This window comes from Saccopteryx leptura, chromosome 4, assembly GCF_036850995.1.
Source record: "Saccopteryx leptura isolate mSacLep1 chromosome 4, mSacLep1_pri_phased_curated, whole genome shotgun sequence".
Lineage (NCBI taxonomy): Eukaryota > Metazoa > Chordata > Mammalia > Chiroptera > Emballonuridae > Saccopteryx > Saccopteryx leptura.
In genome coordinates, this window is record NC_089506.1 from 175,001,680 (window position 1) to 175,017,828 (window position 16,149).

The window sequence follows — 16,149 nt, forward strand, 5'->3', positions numbered from 1 at the left end:
TTTTTAAGTTCATCACCCATCCACATGAGTGTGCAGTGGACCTGAGTTACATCCCCAGTGTCTCCGTCAGAGATTTTGAGCTATAAGCTGCTGACCTGAATGCCTCACACATGTGGGTGAACAAGTTCAAGTCACTGAATGAAGATTTGGAAAGATTTGCATGACAGTAAGTAGAGTTGGTGAGCAAACACAAGTGGGGAGAAATGAAAAAACTTCAACCTGCGGACCAGCTGATTGTCAAAACTTGGAACGCTATTCCCATCACATACCACACTGCAGCATGTGAGTATTGCTGTACTGACAATGTTTGGCTCTATGTATGCATGTGAGCAGTCTTTCTCACATCTAAAGAATGTTAAGACCAACCTACGATCATGTTTAACGGATGGGAGTCTCAACGCCTGCATAAAGCTTAACCTCACCATGTATCAACCAGACTACAAAGCCATCAGCAAAACCATGCAGCACCAGAAGTCGCATTAATGGTAAGAAGTACTTTATTCATCATTAGTTAGCAACAGCATAACAACGTTATTAAAAAAAATCCAGAGACTTATTGTACTTTAAAAGTGTTGGTCGTTGGTCTTACATACATAAAATGCACACATTTACTTGTATTTAGTGTTAAACATTGTATGGCTCTCATGGAATTACATTTTAAAATATGTGGCATTCATGGCTCTCTCAGCCAAAAAGGTTCCTGACCCCTGATCAACATGATGATATCACTGATTAAATTTTCAGTTTTATTCATATTTATGCAGCTGAATATAAAAATTCTGTATTTAGATATAGCACTTGTAGTAATAAGACTCTCCTTCCTTAACTTTTTTTATATGGTTCAAGTAAAGAGTATCATTTGGTGAGATATTTTTCTCCCTCTTAGGCTATGCTGAATGCTCCTTAAATGTGACTATTTTTTATCTAAAACATTTATTTTGGATATACCTTATAGATAGATATAAGGCAGTTGTTAATCTGTTGACTTTTTTTTTTTTTTTTTTTTGTATTTTTCTGAAGCTGGAAACGGGGAGGCAGTCAGACAGACTCCCGCATGTGCCCGACTAGGATCCACCCGTCAGCCCACCAGGGGGCCATGCTCAGCTTATCCGGGGCGTCGCTCTGTTGCGACCAGAGCCACTCTAGCGCCTGGGGCAGAGGCCAAGGAGCCATCCCCAGTGCCCGGGCCATCTTTTGCTCTAATGGAGCCTCGGCTGCAGGAGGGGAAGAGAGAGACAGAGAGGAAGGGGAGGGGGAGGGGTGGAGAAGCAGATGGGTGCCTCTCCTGTGTGCCCTGTCTGGGAATCGAACCCGGGACTTCCGCACGCCAGGCCGATGCTCTACCACTGAACCAACCGGCCAGGGCAATCTGTTGACTTTTGACCTCCTGGGCTCAGGTAGTGGTCAGAGTCAGGAAGCAAAGCCAGGGGAGTTGAGATATGACCTTGAAGCTTTAAGCTAGAGTATTTTTGTTACTCTAGATAGGTCCTGATTTATGCTTTGCTTACTTTATAATATTTTTTTCTCCAAATTAACGTTAAAAATTAGAGTGCTCATTTATTTACCTGGCACCCCAAATTTTATTCTTGTTAGTAAAAATTAAAACCCAAGATTAGTTCAGAAAATTTGGCATTTAAACAGGATCATACTGACTTTCCTGGGATTGATAATTCAAGAATTGTGTCACATTTGGGGCATTTCAGTAAGTTAATTATACCTATATTTTCTGTGCAGTCAATAAATTTTGTAGCTCTTAATATCTGTGACATGAAATATAGATTTGATCAGCCATATACTATCGGTACATTCAGTATTTATGTAGCCCTTTTCATGACAAACAACTTAAAATGCTCTCCTAGTAAAATTAAAAAAAAAAGCATGGGTGATTACAAGTCAAAAGGTCACTTTAAAGACAAATTAAACAAAATTGTTTGGCAAAGAGATTGACCGGTTTATACAAAAGATGACAACTTCACTTAAGTAATACCAAGTTTGAGAATCTGGAGAAATCAAAGCAGTCTCTCAGAAACCAGGAAAGTGTTACAGTGAACAAGTGAAGTTCAAGAGTCTTCTTCTCACTCAGATACGACAGTACAGTTCCCATTGGATGACAGGTACCAGGGCTTCAACCTGTGGGCTATTTTTATAACTCTTAATATGATTTTATAGTTCTAAATATAAATAAGGGTAAATAAGCAATAAAATCTTTAATTTATGGTGGAGTATTATTTTCTTCACACATCACAGAAACAAATTATTGATATAAATTATGCTAATTTCTTTCCATGATGAGGTCATTCATGAGTAAAAGATAAATCTGGAGGACAAATGCCCTTTAATGTGTGCCTACTGCTCTGCTTTTCTAATTGTGCATTGTCTCCACCTAATTTCCTTTAAAAATTAGTGGTTCTACAAAAAGATATTCTCCATTTCAGATGTTTTCATTTCTAATTTTAGTAAAATGATGAAAAAGTGGAAAAACGAGTGGAATAATAACATATGGTGTTGCTACAGTATACAGTCTCAGAGATGCTGGGGTGGAAGAGGCTGGAAGGTCATATAATCTTGCAGTGTTGTTGCTAGAGCATTTCAAAGTACTAAAATTCATCCAATGACTATAAAAACATTTTTCTCTTTTTTTTAGTTTTGACCTACTCATCCTGCAAAGACTGTTACTCGAATGATAGGTGGCTGATTTTCCTACCTTAATCCGAGCAGTCCTAGAAAAAAGATGACTAATAAGCATTTATTTTATTTAAATATTTATATATAAGGTCTATTGGAAAGTTCTGTCCATTTTTGGAATAAAACAAAATACGAATTTTTCTTATTGTCAATAAACTTTATTAAATAATATAATTGCCATTATTATTAATGATTTCTTGCCAGCGTGAGAGCAATTTGTATATCTCATTTTTGAAAAATGTTTTATCTTTTGATGTGAAAAGTGGAACCAGTGCTTGTTTGATATCTTCTTCATTTTTTAATTTTTTGCCCTTCAAAAAATTTTGTAAGGACAAAAACAAGTGATAGTTGGAGGGTGCTAAGTCCGGGGAATATGGTGGATGCGACAGACGTGCTTCTGTAGCATTTCTTCCTTGTTGAAATTCGTAAAAATTACAGTGGTGTAAATGAACTTTATCAGTAGCCATGGGTACATTATCGCTTCACACATAAGACTAACATGAATCAACTTTGTTTTAGTTAATTTGTTACATCAGTATGTATACATTAAGTGATAAAAATAGAGAGGCACACATGCGCCAAATAAACATGTGCTTAGGTGTCAAAACTTGTGATAGAAATGGACAGAACTTTCCAGTAGACCTTATATTTTAATAGAAAGGACTAGGAATGAGAAATAACCAAGAGTAATCATCACACTTTATGATTCTGTCATTTTCTTCTAAGCATTAGTGTTTTTTGGTATAATTGCACATTTTAGCAATAAAACCTGTTGCCTTAATTATCTGCCTCTTTTGGGAGTCAACATTACTAAATGAAAAGAATATTCATGATAAGCCATACTTTCCTAATTAAAAGTTTTGGTTCCTAATGTATTGTCCTTACAATGCTTTTCTGTTCCACTGAGAATCCCTTTGTCTGACTCTAACACTTCAAAGGCTTATTATTGTGGCTAACATTCATTATGACCTAGCTCCTTCTTGACTTTCCAACCACATGTCTTATTACTCAGTTATTCTCTTGCTGTATTTCAATAACATAGTACTGATGTGTTTCCATGAATCTACCATGCCATTTCTTCCTTTAGTCATATATTTTCTGTCTAGTATACCTTATGTCAGGGGTCCCCAAACTACGGCCCGCAGGCTGCATGTGGCCCCCTGAGGCCATTTATCCGGCCCCTGCTGCACTTCCGGAAGGGGCACCTCTTTCATTGGTGGTCAGTGAGAGGAGCATAGTTCCCATTGAAATACTGGTCAGTTTGTGATTTAAATTTACTTGTTCTTTATTTTAAATATTCTATTTGTTCCCGTTTTGTTGTTTTACTTCAAGATATGTGCAGTGTGCGTAGGGATTTGTTCATAGTTTTTTTTTATAGTCTGGCCCTCCAACGGTCTGAGAGACAGTGAACTGGCCCCCTGTGTAAAAAGTTTGGGGACCCCTGCCTTATGTGTTCCCTTCCTTCATTCCCACTTAACATTTATTCTTTTTTTAAGACTTAGCTTAGGCGTCATCTCTTCTAGAGATATTTTCTGACATTTCCTTCCTTTGAGCCTGAGATACTACCCATTTTAGATAGGTATTCTCACAATGCATTATGTGTTCCTATAATACAGTGTGTCCGTAAAGTCATGGTGCACTTTTGACCAGTCACAGGAAAGCAACAAAAGAAGATAGAAATGTGAAGTCTGCACCAAATAAAAGGAAAACTCTCCCAGTTTCATACCTATTCAGTGCAGTTCGATGTGGGCTCACACACAGATTTTTAAGGGTTCCTTAGGTAGCTATCCCATATAGCCTCTACAGACTCATCACTGACTGATGGCCTTCCAGATCGGGGTTTCTCCACCAAACTGCCGGTTTCCTTCAACTGCTTATCCCACCGAGTAATGTTATTCCTATGTGGTGGCGCTTCGTTATAAACGTGCTGATATTCACATTGCACTTTGGTCACGGATTCGAATTTAGCGAGCCACAGAACACACTGAACTTTCCTCTGTACCGTCCACATCTCGACTGGCATGGCCATGGGCTGCTTCGCTGTATACACAGTGTTACGTCATCATCTGCGCATGTGCACATGCTGCCACATCATGCTACAGAAACTGGGAGGGTTTTCCTTTTATTTGGTGCAGATTTCACATTTCTATCATCTTTTGTTGCTTTCCTGTGACCAGAAAAAAGTGCACCATGACTTTACGGACACACTGTTTATCACTATGATATTATTATAACTAACTGAGTCACAGAATGTGAGCTCTTGAAAATAGAAACTTGAGTTAATTCACCTTTGTAATCTAAGCACCTGAGTTGTGATATTAAATAGAAGCTCAATAAGTATTTGAATGAATAAAGCATGTCACCAGGTGAAAAGTTTAACTTCACATATTGCAACATGGGAAAACTCAGTGCATCAGAGTTGCCATCTCAAAGACATTTATTCCCTTTTTATAAATAGCTACTTATAACTAATAGCATTGTGAGATCCTTGTATCTGGCCTCTAAAATTAAAGGGGTCCCAATTTCTGCCTCAACAGGGTTTATATTATACCATAGATTAGCCCTGGCCGGTTGGCTCAGTGGTAGAGCGTCGGCCTGGCGTGCAGAGGTCCGGGGTTAGATTCCTGGCCAGGGCACACAGGAGAGGCGCCCATCTGTTTCTCCACCCCTCCCCCTCTCCTTCCTCTCTGTCTCTCTCTTCCCCTCCTGCAGCCGAGGCTCCATCGGAGCAAGGATGGCCCGGGCGCTGGGGATGGCTCCTTGGCTTCTGCCCCAGGCGCTAGAGTGGCTCTGGTCGCGGCAAACTGACGTCCTGAAGGGGCAGAGCGTTGCCCCCTGGTGGGCATGCCAGGTGGATCCCGGTCGGGCACATGCGGGAGTCTGTCTGACTGTCTCTCCCCGTTTCCAGCTTCAGAAAAATATAAAAAACAAAACAAAACAAACAAAAAAAACCCATAGATTACCCCAAAGCTTAATTTGAAAATTAAGTAACTAAACAAAATAAAATTGTGGGAACAGTAAATTTATGCAAGGCAATTGAACTTGATTGAAAGATCTGTGAATGCCCTGATTTTGTAGATCTGAGCCAGCCTTTTTTCTGGGTTATTATAATATTTGCTTATAAATACAGAATATAGCTAAGCTTTTGTTTTAGTATACCCTTTATTTATCCAAATTGATAGATGTACTGATTTAACGCTTATTCCAACATGCTTATAAATTATAAGCCTAATTTTTTTCAGGCAGGTTTTTTTCAAAGAAAGCTTAGATTTTTGACACAGGTGTCATATTATTGAGCTCAGTTATATACATTACGAACTTGAGTAATTGATAGAATTAACATGATTATTTAGAGCTTTCATTGACCTTCACTGCTCTTCGATCATGAGTAGGAACTGAATATGTGCTATAACCTTAGGTTGAGATGTTCATAGAGAATTTATATTAACATCTACTGCAGTGTTTTTCAGACATTAATTCTTGTTTTTATTATTAATTTTAAAGGGGTGCTATTGATAAATCAGGGTACAAATGTTCAGAGAAAACATCTCCAGGTTATTTTGACATTTGATTATGCTGCATTCCCATCACCCAAAGTTCAGTTGTCTTCCGTCACCTTCTAACTGGTTTTCTTTGTGCCCCTCCCCTCCCCCAACCACCTCTCTCTCTCCCCCCCCCCCATAACCACCACACTCTTGTCCATGTCTCTGAGTATCGTTTTTATGTCCCTTCTATGTATGGAATCATATAGTTCTTATTTTTTTTCTGATTTACTTATTTCACTCAGTATAATGTTATCAAGGTCCATCCATGTTATTGTAAATGAACTGATGTCATCATTTCTATGGCTGAGTAGTATTCCATAGTATATATGTACCAAAGCTTTTTAATCCACTCATCCACTGATGGACACTTGGGCTGTTTCCAGATCTTTGCTATTGTGAATAGACACTTCTCCAAAGAGGACATACAGATGACCAATAGGCATATGAAAAAATGCTCTACATCACTAATCATTAGAGAAATGCAAATTAAAACCACAATGAGATATCACCTCTCACCAGTCAGAATGGTGCTTATTAATAAAACAACACAGAATAAGTGCTGGCAAGGATGTGGAGAAAAGGGAACCCTCCTGCACTGCTTGTGGGAATGCAGACTCGTGCAGCCACTGTGGAAAACAGTATGGAGATTCCTCAAAAAATTAAAAATGGAACTGCCTTTTGACCCAGCTATCCCACTTTTAGGAATATACCCCCAAAACACTATAACACTGTTTCAAAAGGAAAAATGCATCCCTGTGTTTATGGCAGACATTAATTCTTTGATCTCTTGCATTAAGATTCCCTGGATGGCTGTTAAAAGGCAGAAATTGGAACACCACTGTCAACTGAATCAATCATAATTTCTAAGTATGAGCCAAGGAACATACATTTTTATCAACAGAATATTTATTTATTTTTTTATTATATTATTTTATTTTATTTATTCATTTTAGAAAGGAGAGAGAGAGAAAAGAGAGAGAGAGACAGAGAGAGAGAAGGGGAGGAGCAGGAAGCATCAACTTCCATATGTGCCTTGACCAGGCAAGCCCAGGGTTTTGAACGGGCAACCTCAGCATTTCCAGGTTGACACTTTATCCACTGCATCACCACAGGTCAGGCCTCAACAGAATATTTAAATTGTACCACTAATATAGAAAGGGACACGCTGATATATAATTATGATTTTAAGTGAAGTAAATTATGAAAGTATTATCTGGAGATAAGTTATCATTCAAAAAGTATTTTTGATAATTTATTATCAACAATCTATTTTTCTAAGGAGTCTATAGAGGGGAATAGGGGAATTAAAATACTTAGGGTTTTGTAGGTTATCAGATAAGATATGAATAAACAACTGAATACTTATTTTAAAAAAAGATTATGCCAACACACATACTCTAAAATATTGGAAGCTAAGCATATTCTTATGTGCGGATGGTAAGGTTCTCATACCAGGCTAGAATGGTCTTCATTGTAGAAGACCATATCAATTCTTTCAAAACAAAGGTGTCATGTTTGTTTCAACAGACTCCAGTTTCAAACTTGTGTCCAAATAATAATGCTGCTGCATGACAGGCTGGCTCATCCAGTTAAGGTCTAGGAATCGAGCAAAACATTTTATCTTTAAGGCATATCAACAAGTTATACTGCTCAAAATATTAGCCTTACAATAAATACTTTCTAAGGATTTGATGAATTTTTTAATAGGCAAGGTAGATTGTTTGGTTTTAGTTGTTTAAAAATATTCAGTCCTAAATTCCAGTTCTGTTGTGTGGTATAGAATTTGGGTCTCTTTCTTACCCTGTTGTGTGTTGTGAGTCTAGAGGAGACCTTTTGCCTGCTGGTGGGGTTTCCAGTAGGTCCCCGCAAAGCCTGTGGCTTGGCTTGCCATGTAAGCACTTACCCCTGTTAATCAACTGTTTTCATAGAAGAATGACAGTTCTACTCTTGGCTTGGCAAATTGATAAAACATTTGGCTTGTTACTTAACTGTCACCCTGAACCTCAGGTGCACATTTGAGCAGATCACCTTGACTGCACTGCCACACAGCAGCTATTAAAGACTTGGTTAAAAGATATAATTTTCTCAATAATGTAAAATCTATCACTGGGGTAACCAGATCATTACATTTCATCAACATTTCTGTACTATTTTATTGTATTATTCTTTGGCTTGCCATCAGTTTATATTAAAAGATATCATTAGAAACAGTGTTATGGGGCTCTGTGACTAGAAGCACTTAGTTGCTGGTTCACCTTGTGACAGTATCCTTCTCATAGGGGTCCGGGAGAGATAGTGCTCTGTGCTTCTTTTTTGAGCTTTTGGTATATCTTTATTTTACGAAACACAGTAAATTACACAACTAGTCATGTTTTCCTCTTCTTAGTGACCGATGGAAAGGGAGTGGCACATTTGAGATCTCCCTATACTAAGTGCATAAGGTTTATGGCATAAATGTTGTTAACTCATTTCTTGGCACCCTCATGCTTATTGCCTTTACTTTTTCATTACTTCAGTTTTTGTCACAACTGAAACCATATTTCATTTTTCTACTCTATGAGTCTCTTAATGAGATATCCTAAATTATTTCTGGAACAAGTCAAAATATATAGTTGTGTTTTTAGTTTGTTTAATAATTAAGAGTGATCGCTAAAGACTAAATTGAAAGAATCTGAAGAGGTTAGTGAGATAAGAAAGTGGGGTGATATAGAAAATGAGATAAAGAGAACTGGAAAAAACTTTGATAAGAAAATGGACTTTGAGCCCTGGCCGGTTGGTTCAGCGGTAGAGTGTCGGCCTAGTGTGCGGAGGACCTGGGTTTGATTCCCGGCCAGGGCACACAGGAGAAGCGCCCATTTGCTTCTCCACCCCTCCGCCGCGCTTTCCTCTCTGTCTCTCTCTTCCCCTCCCGCAGCCATGGCTCCATTGGAGCAAAGATGGCCCGGGCGCTGGGGATGGCTCTGTGGCCTCTGCCTCAGGCGCTAGAGTGGCTCTGGTCGCAACATGGCGACGCCCAGGATGGGCAGAGCATCGCCCCCTGGTGGGCAGAGCGTCGCCCCTGGTGGGCGTGCCGGGTGGATCCCGGTCGGGCGCATGCGGGAGTCTGTCAGACTGTCTCTCCCTGTTTCCAGCTTCAGAAAAATGAAAAAGAAAAAGAAAAAAAAAAAAAAAAAGAAAATGGACTTTGGTAAGCACTAGAAATAAAGTCCCAACTCAATAAGAGAATCATAGGGTTTGCTTTAACTACTGGTAGAAGGTAAGAAAGACTTGTAAGAAATGGAATTAGTTACAGGGAATAAGCCAAGGTTGTATATTCCTGCATGAATCTGTATCTGGGATTATTTTAGACTGAAAAATGAGGACCATGCATATTTTCCACATTTGGCTTTTGTAATGTCAGCTATCCTGTTTTCATCACATTCATGGATCCTACAACAGAAAGTATCAGACTAAGGAATATATGAATTAAACAATCAACTCTAGCACGTAAAATTAGTATAGACTACTTTATTTGTGGTAGTTGCTTTTCCTATAGTAATTGATAATATCAGCCTTGACTAGTTTAATGTTAATCAAAACAGATAATATTTATGGGAAAGCCATTTAATATTGCTGTACGGATCACTCTAGAATATCAGGCTAGAAAATATCGTAGAGATCATTCACTCAAATTTATTAATAGTTGCTGATATGTCCACTCACATCTATTTATTAATAGTTGCTGCAACTGGGGTTCAAACAAGTTATGTTACTTGCCCAAGATGGCAAAAAGGTTAAGTGAAGAACCAGAACTATAACTATTACAGAAATCAATTGATTCATGAATCAGCAATGACTCAGAATGCCTTCGTTATTATACATTGTCGCGGTCCAGCCACGACAAGTCTGTTACGGGGTCCTCGAATGGGAAAAGGTTTAGAATTAAATAAATGATAAAGAATTAAAGATATATACATAAAGATGGGTTCGGGAGGACCATATGGCGAGCAGTCTCTACTGCTCCTAAGCTGATACAATGGCGGCCCCCAGAAGCACATCCGTCTTTATTCAGGGAAAAAACGTGGTCCATTAGCAATTCAGTTGTCTCCAAGACAACTCAAAGACAACCCCCACCATACCATTTAGATTAGATATAACTTTACACCAATAACAAACTAGCTTCCAGCCTCTTCCAGAGAACGTGGGTGGGATAAGCAATAATCAGGTATAGCTCTTTGTTAACTGGGCAGGTGAGATGGGTGGTTAGGCCCAGCACCTGTCCCCTGGATATAAAAACACCCTGTTTATATTTTGTTCCCCACCAATATATTCTCTGGTTTTCCACTGACTTTTATAGAGAGAGAAAGAGAAAAAGAGAGAGAGAAAAAGAGAGAGAAGCATCAACTCCTTGTCCTACCTAAGTGTTCACCCAGTGATTGCTTCTCATATGTGCCCTCATTGGGTCTTGAACCAGCCACCTCAGAATTGAGCTGGTGCCCTAGGGATTGAGCTGGGGACACTGAAATCGAACCTGTGACCTCACTGATCCAGGACAACGCTCTATGTCCTGCACCACTGGCCAGGGCTACAGGTGCCCCTGTTGAGGAAGTTGTAATATTTGCTTTATAAAGACAAAGTCTAATGTCTGCTAGATGTTAAAACTACAGAAAGAAGTTATTGATATTACTGATTATTTGGATATTTCATTCATGGCTTACGCTCTTTCCAGTGCCTTGAGATGAGGGGGGCTGAAGATGGGACTTGAGGAGAAAACACTAGTAGTTTAAGATGAGGCTGTGAAAGATTGGTCCCAGGGATTCAAAGTAGCTAAGAAAGATAAATACAGGGAGATTTATGCTTGCTTGTCAAGTGCACATTGAAGTCATTTTCTTGATAATTTAGGTAAAGGACTTTATTTTTGCTTAAAATTAAGATGAATGGTTGTAATGGGGTTTTAAGGATTTCATTATCTAAATAATTATCTCATTTTTAAAAATTTAGCTTTGCCAGTGTAGACAAAGCAATAGTTATATTTCTGCATTTATAGATTAAGACATTTTGTACTTACAAAGCAAATTGTGATTGAGAGCTAAAAATTTAGGGAATTTGTTTATTGTAAGCAATCTGGAGAGCTCAACTAAAATTGACATTCTTTCTTTAACACAGGAATTTTTGTTTCATTGTGGGTCATTTTAGTAGCTGGAGTTTCTAATCATCTAAGTAATTGCTTCCACTGTATTTTATTCAGCAAGCATACAATATTTACATGAAGATTAGAATATAGACCTGAGGATTCTTTCTGGTGTTTGACTTTTAAGCTCTATAAATCTAGATGAAGTAACAGTAAAGACAATATTTATACCCCTTGTTCAGACCTTCTAGCAATAATGACTTCTCACATTTGATAAAAGGTTTTTCAACACATTGTCTTTAGAGTCTCATAATTTCATGAAGCAAAAGGGGCAGGTTCAAAGACCTCATTTTATAGGTGAGAAAGTTGAGACCCAGAATAGTGATTTCATGTGTCTGAATCAGAAGTGAATGAGGAGTGGAATATGGACTAGAATATAGGTCCTCTTACTCATGACCCAGTACCTTTATCAATCCCATTGTCAAGCCATAGTCCAGGTTCATGCGATCTTTTAGCTGCATGAAATACAAAGACATGACAACATATACTCTTGTTTCTAGTGCCCTTTCCCAACCCATAACCAATTTACTTGCTCATTTCAGTTGAGTAAGCTTCCTAAACTTAAATTTAATATTGACAATAATTGCTCTGTTGCTTTATTTATTTATTTATTTTTGTATTTTTCTGAAGTGAGAAGCTTGGGGAGAGGCAGACAGACTCCCTCACGCACCTGACCAGGATCCAGCCTCCATGTCCACCAGGGGGCGATGTTCAGCCCCTCTGGGCTGTTGCTCCACTGCAGTCGGAGCCATTCAGTCCATGGAGCCATCCTCAGCGCCGGGGCCAACTTTGCTCCAATGGAGCCATGGCTGTGGGAGGGGTAGACAGAGATAGATAGGAGAGGCGGAAGGATGGAGAAGCAGAAGGACACTTTCCTCTGTGCCCTGGCCGAGAATCGAACCCAGGACTTTCATATACCAGGCCAACACTGAGCCTACTAGCCAGGGCCTATTTTGTATTTTTATGAAGTGAGAAGCAGGGAGCCTACTAGCCAGGGCCTATTTTGTATTTTTATGAAGTGAGAAGCAGGGAGGCAAGACAGACTCTCACATGCACCTGACTGGGATCCATCAGGCATGTCCACCAGGGGACAATGCTCTGCCCATCTGGGCCATTGCTTCATTGCAGCTGGAGCCATTCTAGCATCTGAGGCAGAGGCCATGGAGCCATCCTCAGTGCCTGGCCCAACTTTGCTCCAATGGAGCCTTGGCTGCAGGAGGGGAAGAGAGAGAGAGAAAGGAGAGGGGGAAGGGTGGAGAAGCAGATGGGTGCTTCTGTGTGCCCTGTCTGGGCATTGAACCGGGGACTTCCACACGCTGTACAGATGTTCTACCGCTGAGCCAACCAGCCAGGTATTGTTGATAGTACAAAGGGAGCCTATTGCATGTCCACACTCACACATGTCCACCCTGGAAGCATGGAGGAGTTAACATCATATAGAGGGGACTTTTGACCACTGGGAATTAGAAGCCATTATGAAAGAATCTCCCTTTTTTCCTCTTTCTCCACCCATTGAAAGCTGGTTCTGAAATAAATTTGGACCATATGGAGAAGTGTTTTCAAGGATGGAATGATTGGTTGAATTTAGCAGAACCAGTTATAAAATGTGTCCTCATATGGGCTCTTTCCTTTCCCTGCTTCACTCTTCATAACTCTTTACTCTTGTTCCCTAGGGATGTGTGCCCTAATAAAATATTATAGCATGAGCCCTCAGTCTCTGGCTGTGATTCCTGGGAAAGCCAGGCTAAGGCATCAGGTTCATATCTATCTCATTCTTTGTTTTTACAGAGTTCTCAACACTCCCACCTGGATTACCTCACTGCTTCTCCCTATTGATCCAAATCTTACTCTTCCTTCCAAATAGAATTAATATACAGCTTGTTCCGGGATTGTTTTCCATGATGTCCCTCATCCCATGTAATATTTTTTTGTTTCAGAACCCTCCATCCTTACTCTGAACAAAGAAAACTACATTATGCTTGTCTCTTTTAGGACAAATATTTAGAGATAACTTCGTAAAAACTACTTAATTAATTTATAAACACCTTTAATTTTTGCCATAAAGTGTTCGGTGATTATTTCTCAACTGCACCTCATTAAAGGGAAGAATAAATTGCTCATTCTGATCAACTTAATCATCCATCTTTATGTTATTTATTTATTTTAATGCACAGTCTTGGTCTAAACCAAAGAGCATACTAAAAGGTTCAGAGCATTTTTATTCTACATCTCCCATGAAATAAAATTTATCTAAACTTTTATTTTTATCCAATGAAAAATTAGGCACAAAAATACATGCACAGTTAAGAAGGACCCCATGGCCTATGCACATAAGGAGGTGGCATAGTAGATATTCTAGGGACAAGGTAAGCTCTATGTAAACAAAAACTTTGCTATACCATATCAGGGATGGGATATTTGGGAATTTTATTGTTTTAAAAAACATCAGTATGTAAAATGGACTGAGCAACCTAACAGTGTCTTTGTGTGTGTGTGTGTGTGTGTGTGTGTGTGTGTATATGTCTATTGCTTTTTAAGTCAGAGTAAAATGATAAGAGTATGAAAAATTTTAAATTCTGTAACAGTTTTTCTATTACCATATAAATAAGGCTAATATCAAATGATTTGTGAAAGTGGAGATATGGCTTAATGTTAGAAATCAATGAGCTAAATTTCTCCAGTATTTAAATCACTTCTTAGTATTAAGAAACTACTAAGGCAAATTCATTATTTCAGACCATTGAGTTCCATCAGAACACTTCTTTTTCAGTAGCAAATTAGGTGAGAAAAGGTGCTGGCATTGGGGTAGAGGAGATCACTTTTCCCTTGACTTTATATTTTCCTTTGGAAGGGGCTCAGGGACAGTAGTGTAGCTGGCCTTTTGAGTCACTGACTTAAATCTTAGAAGAAATGATTTATCTGATTTGAGACGTGGGGAGAAGTTGAGCCTACTCTGTTCAGCCTTTCTTTCTCTTTTTTCTTTGGAAGCCAACTGGTATCAGGATGCACACACTCTGCTCTGAGCCTACATGCTGCAGGTGCTCCAAGTGAAGTCCCTGCTTCTGCTTCTGCAGTGGGCTAGTGGAGTGGGATGAACAAGTCTCAGTGTAATTCAAAAGTGAATCCCACTTGTCTTGTTTACCTAAGCCACAAAAACTCAATTCAATTAAGAATAAAGATGGTTTTTTCCTGGCTGGTTTGCTCAGTGGTAGAGCATTGGCCTAGTGTCTGGAGTCCTGGGTTTGATTCCTGGTCAGGGCACACAGGAGGAGTGCCCATCTTCTTTCCACCCCACCCCCTCTTGTTTTTCTCTCTCTCTTCCCCTCTTGCAGCCATGGCTTGATTGGAGTGAGTTGGCCCCGGGCACTGAGTATGGCTCCATGGCCTCCACCTCAGGCCCTAAGAAGAGCTTGATTGCTGAGCAATGGAACAATGCCTCACATGGGCAGAACATCACATCACCCTCTAGTGGGCTTGCTGTTTGGGGCATATGCTGGAGTATGTCTCTGCCTCTCCTCCTCTCACTGAGTAAAAAATAAAAAGTAAAGGTGGTTTTATAATGTTCAACTCCCTGGGTTTTATAATGTTCATCTCCCTGACTCTATCATGACTCTCTAAATTGGTTCTAAATATAAGCAGGCAAGCAAATGGATAGCTGCTTACAGACTGTGCCAACTCTCAACAGAGCTGTCTTTATTTTCTTAGTGGTGGCAGGAAAGGTACCTCATGCTCAAGGAACTGAAATTCTCATTGCCTAAATGGCAACTCCACTGACTGCAACTTACCCCAGATGATTAAGCTGTGGACTGCTCTCAATAAGGAATTGTAAATAGTAAATAATTATACATGTACACAAACCAATTTATTAATTCTAAAATTAGTTCTTTTTCTGTGTTATCAGCAGTAGTAGATGTTACAAATGCTCCTCTCAAGACAAACAAAAAATGTATTCTTTTTTGATTAGACAGATCCAGCACAGTTTAAAAGACAAGATTGTTGTATAAGAAAGTGTAATACTTAACACTATTAGTTAACTCTGCAGAGTTATTCTGTAGCGCTATTTGAATTTTTTTTTTTTAATTAGAATTAGCATTGCCCTCCAGCTAACAGCTCTGGATATGAAAGCTATCATTTATAAACTGGACCAATTTGACTTGAAAGTTTCAAATTCCCTCATTCATCTCATCCCTCAGATTTCCTTGACATCAATTTGAAAGATTATTCAACTTAAAACAGGGTCTTATATACATTGGAAATATCTTCTGGAATAACATATTTTATTTGTTTTTTATGGTGTTGAGTTTTCCTGTGGGGTTTTTGGAAGAAGCATCTCTATTCTAGAAATCTGTATTTCTGGAAAACAACATTATTTATCAGTCCATGATTTTTCATAAACTCTTAAGTCCTTCAAAAAGTCTTTAAAATATATTCCAGAACTATATGTACAATTTTACCAAAAAGTAGGGAATGGCCTGACCAGGTGGTGGTGCAGTGGATAGAGCGTTGAACTGGGATGCTGAGAACCCAGGTTCGAGACCCCAAGGTCGCCAGCTTGAGCACAGGCTCATCTGGTTTGAGTCAAGCTCACCAGCTTGGACCCAAGGTCGCTGGCTTGAGCAAGGGGTTACTCGGCCTGCTGTAGTCCTGTGGTCAAGGCACATATGAGAAAGCAATCAATGAACAACTAAGGTGTCGCAACGAAAAACTGATGATTGATGCGTCTCATCTCTCTCCGTTCCTGTCTCTCTC